Raw genomic sequence first — 8,419 nt, forward strand, 5'->3', positions numbered from 1 at the left:
TTTGAAATCTGGTAATAAATTCAGTTGTGCCCCTAATGGTTGTGACACTCACTAGGCAAGTCACTTCCCCTCCCAGAACTTAGGTTTCCTCTTCCTATCCCACAGCAAGTTTGTTGTAATTGGAGAATATCGGATGGAAAGTGACTGGCACATTTGAAGGGCTCACCAAACAGGAGCCCTCATAATCCACAGTAATCATGTGTGTTGTTTACAGGTCCTTTTATGCAAAGATTCCAGGGTGGGGTTCATGAATATGAATTATTAATAGCCGTCCTGGATATTTCTATTTTTTTTTAAGATTTTATTTTTAAGTAATCTCTACACCCAATGTGGGGCTTGAATTCAAAAACCTGAGATCAAGAATCGCATGTTCTGCCAGCTGGGCCAGCCAGGCATCCAACCCACCCACCCTGGATATTTGATACCGCTAACAGATCACAAAATTTGTGAATGTGGCATGAGTCACACATTCTGGGTTGAATTTGGATGCAGTAGTTACAGATGTGACCTGGTCCAGATGAAGACAGGTCACATTGTTTTGAATTCCTTTTTGGGGGGGGGGGGGGGATTTGTATTCTTTTTTTCTTCTTTAAGGGGGATTCTTATTCTTTTTACTTTTTTATTTTATTTTTTTAAAAAATATTTTATTTATTTATTTGACAGATGGAGATCACAAGTAGGCAGAGAGGCAGGCAGAGAGAGAGGAGGAAGCAGGCTCCCCGCTGAGGAGAGAACCTGATGCGGGGCTTGATCCCAGGACTCTGGGATCATGACCTGAGCCGAAGGCAGAGGCTTAACCACTCAGGTGTCCCCCCCACTTTTTTAAAAGATTTTTATTTATTTTTTCGACAGACAAGAGATCACAGAGAGATCACAGGCAGAGAGGCAGGCAGAGAGAGGGGGGAAAGCAGGCTCCCTGCCGAGCAGAGAGCCTGAAGCGGGGCTCAATCCAAGGACCCTGGGCTCATGACCTGAGCTGAAGGCCGAGGCTTTAACCTACTGAGCCACCCAGGTGCCCCTAAAGGGGGATTCTTATTCTTTCTTTTCTTTATCTGTATTTTTTTTATTATTAACATATATTATTTGTTTAAGGGGTACAGGTCTGTGATTCATCAGTCTTACACAATTCACAGGGTTCACCACAACACATACCCTCCCCAATGTCCATCACCCAGCCACTCCATCCCTCCTACCACTTCCACTCCAGCAACCCTGTTTGTTTCCCAAGATTAAAAATCTCTTATGGTTTGTCTCCCTCTCTGGTTTCTTCTTGTTTCATTTTTCCCTTTCTTCCCCTATGATCCTCCGCCTTGTTTCTCAAATTCCAATTATCAGTAAGATCATATGATAATTGTCTTTCTTTGATTGACTTATTTAGTTTAGCATAATACACTCTAGTTCTATCTACGTCATTGCAAATGGCAGAATTTCCTTTTTTTTTTTTTTTGGTTACATAATATTCGTGTGTGTGTGTGTGTGTGTGTGTGTGTATCTTCTTTATCATCTTCTTCTTTATCTTTTTCATATCACATCTTCTTTATCTATTCATCTGTTGATGGATGGGATTCTTATTCTTAAGAGCAAGGAAATCTATCCTAGAATCTCCCCCAGATATCTCCCCACGTTACTGTCCAGGATTTAGTCATGTGCCCACTATCAAACCAAGCCTTTGCAAAGCAAAGGGGATTCCAATTTCTGGTGAAACTAATCAGAATTTGCCTCCAGAGACTGAGAGAAGAACACCTTTTCTGAAATATGAGTAACTAAACAAAATTGTTTGGGCAGAAGAGACTAGGGGAATGGACCTTAGGGGCAACCAGCAGTGTCTGGTTGTATAAGAGAGAAAACTAGATTAACCTGGGTCAAAGTCCTTTTTCTACCACTTACTACTGAAGTAACTTTGGGTAGTTTCTATAATTGCTCTGAACATCAGTTTATTATGAAAACCAGAAATAACAAGCATTATAGCATTTCTTATGTAGATCAAACTGGATCCCCATATATAGTAGTTAACACAGTGCATGGTCTTTGATAACAGATACTACTAACAAATTTGATTACTCTCATACTCTTTACCCCTTAGAACACTAACGCCATGGGTAAAAATTCTTCACATCCCACAGAAGAGTTCCATATCAAGCAACGAGAAACAGAAGGTTGAAAGTAGAGATAGGGCCCCCTTTGCTGACTTCTTCTAGCACAGAATTCACATGGTGTAACAATGTTACTACATGCTACCAGTAACTGTTCAAGGCCCTCAATTATACACTCAAACCAAATTCTGAAACCTTAACCTTAATACTAAGCAAACAGCAGGCGAAAGGTTCTCAGTGGGAGCTGGGAGTCTTGGAGAACCAGGGGCTGAAAGAGCTTGCCGAGCTTGCCAGCATCTATGCAGTGAATCAGGGGTGAGAGTTGAACCTACTGACTCTGAGTCTAGTGTTTCCCTCCCGAGGCCATAATTGTCTACCAATCAATTTTTTCTTAACTGCATATCCTCAGTGTATTTTTCTGCTAGTGAACAGGAGGAGCCTTGTCATACTCTTGTCTAAGCAACCAGCCTGATAGATGGAATGCATCTGAATAATATGGGAATATGGAGAACTATCCTTTCCCAAAGTAAAAGCCAAGGAAGGGCCAATTTTATATTTATCGTATGACTGGCCATAAGTTTCAGGAAAGCGGGTGTCCTGGTTGGAGTGGGAGCTTAGTGGAGGTTGATGACCATGAATAGGGATGTTGTTAAGATGGTTCCACAGATGAGACATGGCAACTGTTGAAATGTTTCAGGTGTGGGCAAGATGGAAAGCAACATCTCCAACCCTATGGATGGACCTGAAGAGATGCTTCAAGAGTCTGTTGGCTACACGATTCTGTGGATTCTGTCACTGTGGTGCTTGGGATCACTTCTGTCCTTGGCATCTTGGGCAATGGGCTTTTGATCTGGATGGCTGGATTCCAGATGGCACACATAGTCAGCACCATTTGTTACCTGAACCTTGCCTTAGCTGACTTCTCCTTTACTGCCACCCTACCATTCCTCATTGTCTCAAAGGCCATGAGAGAACAGTGGCCTTCTGGCTCGTTCCTACGCAAGGCGGTTCACATTGTGGTGGACATAAACCTATTTGGGAGTGTCTTCCTCATTGCTTGCATTGCCCTGAACCACTATATTTGTGTCCTGTGTCCAGTCTGGGCCCAGAACCACTGTACTATAAGTCTGGCTACAAAAGTGATTATCGGACCATGGATTCTTGCCCTAATCCTCATCTTGCCAGCTTTCATCTTCTTGACTACAGTAAGTGATAGAACAGGGAATATTTACTGTAGTTTCAACTTTGCACCCTGGGGCAACAGTACTGAAGAGAGGACAAAGTTGACTGTATCTATATTCACGGCCAGAGGATTCATCTGGTTTATCATTGGCTTCAGCATGCCAATGCCCATCATTGCTATGTGCTATGGGCTCATTGCTGCCAAGATACGCAAAAGAAGCGTGATTTAATCTAGCCGTCCCTTACTGCTGTTGTGGCTTCCTTCTTTTTCTGTTGGTTCCCCTTTCAACTGGTTGCACAGTCTGGTTCAAAGAGATACTCTTGAAGGGTAAGTACAAAATTCTTCATGTCTTTGTTAATCCAACAAGCTCCCTGGTCGTCTTCACCAGCTACCTCAACCCAATGCTCTATGTCTTTGTGGGCCAAGACCTCCAAGAGAGATTGATCTGCTCCCTGCCTGCCAGTCTGGAGAGGGCCCTTAGTGAGGATGTAACCCAGACCATGTAACCCAGACCAGAACTAAATCTGCTTTACTACCCACAGAAGCAGGGTTACAGGCAATGTGAGGAGGCTGGAGGAAGTTTTTGAGCTCTGCGTGCTCTTAACCCTGCTCCCATTTCAGTTTCATCTTACCATGGGTCATACTAGGGTATTCTCATCAGGAAAAATACTTTGGTGTCCCTTATTTGGGGGAAAAAGTGACATAAAGTGTCATTTTAATTTTGGACATCAGCTTCTACCCTGGGATAAAGTGGAGATTGCCAAAGAGTACAAGGGAAGAGAAGACAAAGTGATGGGAAATTTATAATGTTTAGATAAGAGAGTATATAGTATGGGGGAAAACCCTAGTTATTTTACCATTAAAATTTTGCTTAAGTTTTTTTAAAGCTATTTTTAATCAGATTACAGAAATGTCTTTGTATTCACAGTTTACTAAGAGTTTTCTTTTTAATATCATGAATGGCTATTGGATTGTATGACATGTATTTATGCATACATAAAGATATTAGTTTTATTCTTTCATTTATATCATCATACATTACACTGATTAATTTCTGCACACCAAACTACCCTTGCAGCCCCAGAATAAATGGCATTTGGTCATGATGTATTTTGTCTATTGATAACATACCTCGCTGGATTTGTTTAGAACCTCTGCATTTATGTATGTGTAAAGATGGGTCTATTACTTTCCTTTCCTCTAATGTTGTCAGCTTTTACATCGAATTACTGATGGCCTCCTAAACAGACCTGGGAAGTGATTCCTCTGATTCTTTTCTTTCATTAATGTTTAGAATTTTACCAGTGAAGCTAGTTGGCCTTGGGTTTTCTTTCTGGGAAGGCTTTTAGTAATGAGTTCAATTTCTTTAATAGTTATGGGATTATTCAGATTTTCTATTTCTTCCTCTGTCAATTTTGGTAAACTGTGACTTTCGAGGAATTTAGCCATTTCATCCAAACTGTCAGATTTATTGTCATGAAACAGTATGATAACTGTGTAGTACTTGGTATGGTTTCCTTCAGATAATGAGAACATAAGCTATCTGAAGGCAGGGATTTTGGTCCATATTGTTCACTGATGGATCCCCATGCCCTATGTATAAAATAGTGCCTACTGTGTGATCGACAATAAATACTGAGTTAATGAATCAACAGACAATAGTGTCATCCAGGTGTCAAACAAGAACCTTTGATGTAGCTGAAGTGGGAGGCTGAAATGCTCTCTCACTCTCATTTCATGAATTGGGAGTGCCCAGTAGATTCGCACTGCAGTTTACAATATTTACAAATTCCCATGTAGTTTACATTTTTATGAACACCTCTGGTTTTGAGTTTCTGCTTCAAGTAAAGCACTCTGGCTAACTGTTGTCTGGTGCTTTTGTTTTGAAGTCAGTCCACAATAGTACTTAGCTTTTTTTTTTCTTCTTTCTGCAAACATCATGCACAAATTATTTTGTTTTACTATGTAACATACTATTTTACTGTGTAACATACTTTCTATGTTTACTATGTAACATATTTTCTATGTTTACTATGTAACATACTTTCCTGATGCAATACCCAAAGAAAGAACTCAAACTAAATATTAGTCTTGTTATCACAAGTTCCTCACTCTTTCTGCTGCTTTACTGTCATCCTCCTTCTCCCCTTCCCTCAAGTCACCCCTGAAGTTTTGCTTTTCCAGTGCACAGCAATGTACCCATTTCATTTGCATTTTTGACTCCTAGAAATGCTTTTTGATTCCCAAGAAATGTCCAATTAAGGTGTGGCCATAGAAAAGAAGAAACAAGTAAGAAAGGCAAGAGTGCAAAGCCAGGAGCCACAAAGGATGGTGTACATCATCTCAACAAAACCAGCACTTTCAAAGTGGTTTATTAACAGTGCTTCACTGCGAAGCACTAATTGACAGTGCTTCACTGTCAGGGCCGTGAATTCTGATGATTCCTGCTCACTGGCCTTGGTTATTCACAACAGAACAGTGCCTGCTATCTCCTCTCTATTTTTCTGTCCTTCATTGTAAGTCTTCATTGTGTATGCCCAGTTCCTATCACACCATTATGGGTTGGGTCTCTGGAAGCTGAGGATTCTTTTAAGTTATGGAATATTTTTGCAAAGAAACACTTAAAACCTCACTGAATCTAAAACTCCAAAATAAGACACTGGGGCTATCACCCCTGGGAAGGACAAGATTACTTCTGTTTGGAAGAGTATACAGAGGGGACAAAGAGGTAGGTTGTGGTAGAGACTGCCAACTTCCTACCCAATATTCATCCCCCTCCATTACAAAAAGTAGGTGGATATCCATCTACCTAAAATAATACTTTTTGCAGCCATCCTTTCAACTAGGTGAAAGGATGATATAACTGATATAACATATCAGCATGTTGTATCAGCATGTAAAGAGCTTCCTCATTCTCTTTCATGCTCGTATGGTATTCCACTGGCTCGCTGTAACAAAACATTTAAGCAGCTACATATTAATGACCATTTAAATTGCTTCTAATCATTTCTGTGGCTTTTGGCTAATTTTGTTGTTGTTGTTGTTGTTGTTGTTTTTAAAGATTTTATTTATTTATTGGACAGAGAAAGAAAGAGAAAGAGCATAGACAAAGGGAACAGAAGAGGGAGCAGCAGACTCCCTGCTGAGCAGGGAGCCTAATGTGAGCTTGATCCCAGGACCCTGGGAATCATGACCTGAGCTGAAGGCAGATGCTTAACTGACAGTTCAGAAATACATAACCATGTAGTGAATTATGAAGGAAAGTGATGAATTGACTGCTATAATCAAGATAGTGGTACCAGTTGGAAGGACGGAGGGAAAATGATCAGAAAAAAGTATGTGGTGGTTGATGGCTTCTGGAACGCTGATCATGATCTATGTCTTGACTTGCTGCTGGTACATGGGTATTTCTTTTACTCAAATGTATTGATCTTCATTTTAAAAAAAAGATTTATTTATTTACTTTAGAGGGGGGGGCAGAGAAAGGGGGGGAGGGAGAGGGATAAGAGTCTCAAGCTGACTCAGCTGAGGGTGGAGCCCAGCCTAGCGCTTGATCTCAACGCCCTGAGATCATGACCCCAGGATGATGCTTAACTCTATGAGTCGTGCAGGTGTCCCTAATCTTCATGTTTACCATTTAATCATTTTTCCCTTAGATTTGTTATAGCCCACTTTTTTTTTTTTTTTTTAATAGTTCTGTGAAATTCAGGCTCCTTTTCCTTCATACCAGAAAAGCTTCATAGCTTCTGGATTTCAGCTGCTTCAAGTAGGGCAACCCATTCAAAGAGGCACCAAAGTCCTCTAAATTTGCTTTTATTAGGACAGGGAGAGCTGAGGGGTCAAAAGGAAGCAGCAGGAAACAATCTGGTATGGCTGGCTTTGGTGTCCTACTTGTCTCAAGTGCTAAAGAAAACAAACTTAGAAATTGAGCTCCACCCTGTGGCTGTCAGGACACAAAGCAAGGAAATGGGAGTGTGACTTTCCTCCTTGGCTATACAACGTCACTGGGAGAAATCCTCTAAGAGAACCAGATTCTCTCCTTCACAAGTTCTCCCAGAGTGACTTTTTTTTTGTTTTGTTTTTAGGGGAAGGGCAGGCGGAGATGGGGAGAAAGACTCTTAATCAGTCTCCAAGCCCAGTGCAAAACCCACCGTGGTCCTAGATCTCACAACCCTGAGATCATGACCTGAGCAGAAATCAAGAATCAGCCCACAACCAACTGAGCCACCAGAACTCCTCTCGCCCACCCAGAGTGAATTTCTAAGTGCATCTGAACAAGGAAATCTGTTTTCTAATCCAGGAAGTCCCCTCATTCCAGAATGTACGTTCCACAGATAGGAGAGTGGGAATTTCTCCTGTATCTCATCCCACCCTAAAGTACTAGATAAACTTGCTAGTAGATAAAAGAATCTGTGTGAATGTCTCATAATCTTGGGACATTGAAGATTGAGCAACTGTGTTTCTTCCCCACGTTCCCATCTCATGGCTCTCCCAGCCCCAAATAACCATCTAGGTAACTGTTTCCCAAGTGTGAATCTACCACTGATGCCATTAGCCAGAATCACTTGGGAAGGTATTTTTTGAAAATATGGGTCAGGTCACTGCAGCATCAAGCCATCACGGATTAACGAAGTCTGGTGCAGAATGCAGGAATCCATATTTATTCACAAAGCTCTCTGGTCACGGTGATGTGCAATCAGATTCTTCTGGTGATTAGCAGTTGCATAAATGCTCTCTTTACAGGAGAACAGAATAAGAACTAATACCAGATCTTGCAAACACAGATATATCTTTATAGTTCACACCCAAGAACAAATGGTCTTCTTATGGGGCTGGAGAGGAAGGTATTAGGAGAAATGTGCGGGTAATTCAGTTAGCAAAATAAATCTTGACAGAAAGGTCATCGCCCCAGTATCTTGTTCAGGACACTCTGGAGCTGATTTTGTCCTGAAGTGGCAGATGTGGGTAGCTGAAGCTGTCAATATTCTACTCTTCTAAAAGGAGAAGTTCTCAGGAACAGTTAACAGAATTACTAATTAATCAGAGGCACCTGGGTGGCTCAGTCGTTAGGCATCTACCTTCAGCTCGGGCCTGGGACCTGGGATCGAGCCCGTTGTTGGGCTCCCTGCTCGGTGGGAAGCCT

At 41.4% G+C, this 8,419-nt stretch overlaps 1 pseudogene; it reads left to right on the top strand.

Annotated features, from left to right (window-relative positions):
- Positions 1–2,801: 2,801 nt before the first annotated feature.
- LOC116580041 lies at positions 2,802–3,782 on the top strand (annotated as a pseudogene).
- The last annotated feature ends 4,637 nt before the right edge of the window (positions 3,783–8,419 follow it).

Source organism: Mustela erminea, chromosome 19, assembly GCF_009829155.1.
Source record: "Mustela erminea isolate mMusErm1 chromosome 19, mMusErm1.Pri, whole genome shotgun sequence".
In the NCBI taxonomy this organism is placed as follows: domain Eukaryota; kingdom Metazoa; phylum Chordata; class Mammalia; order Carnivora; family Mustelidae; genus Mustela; species Mustela erminea.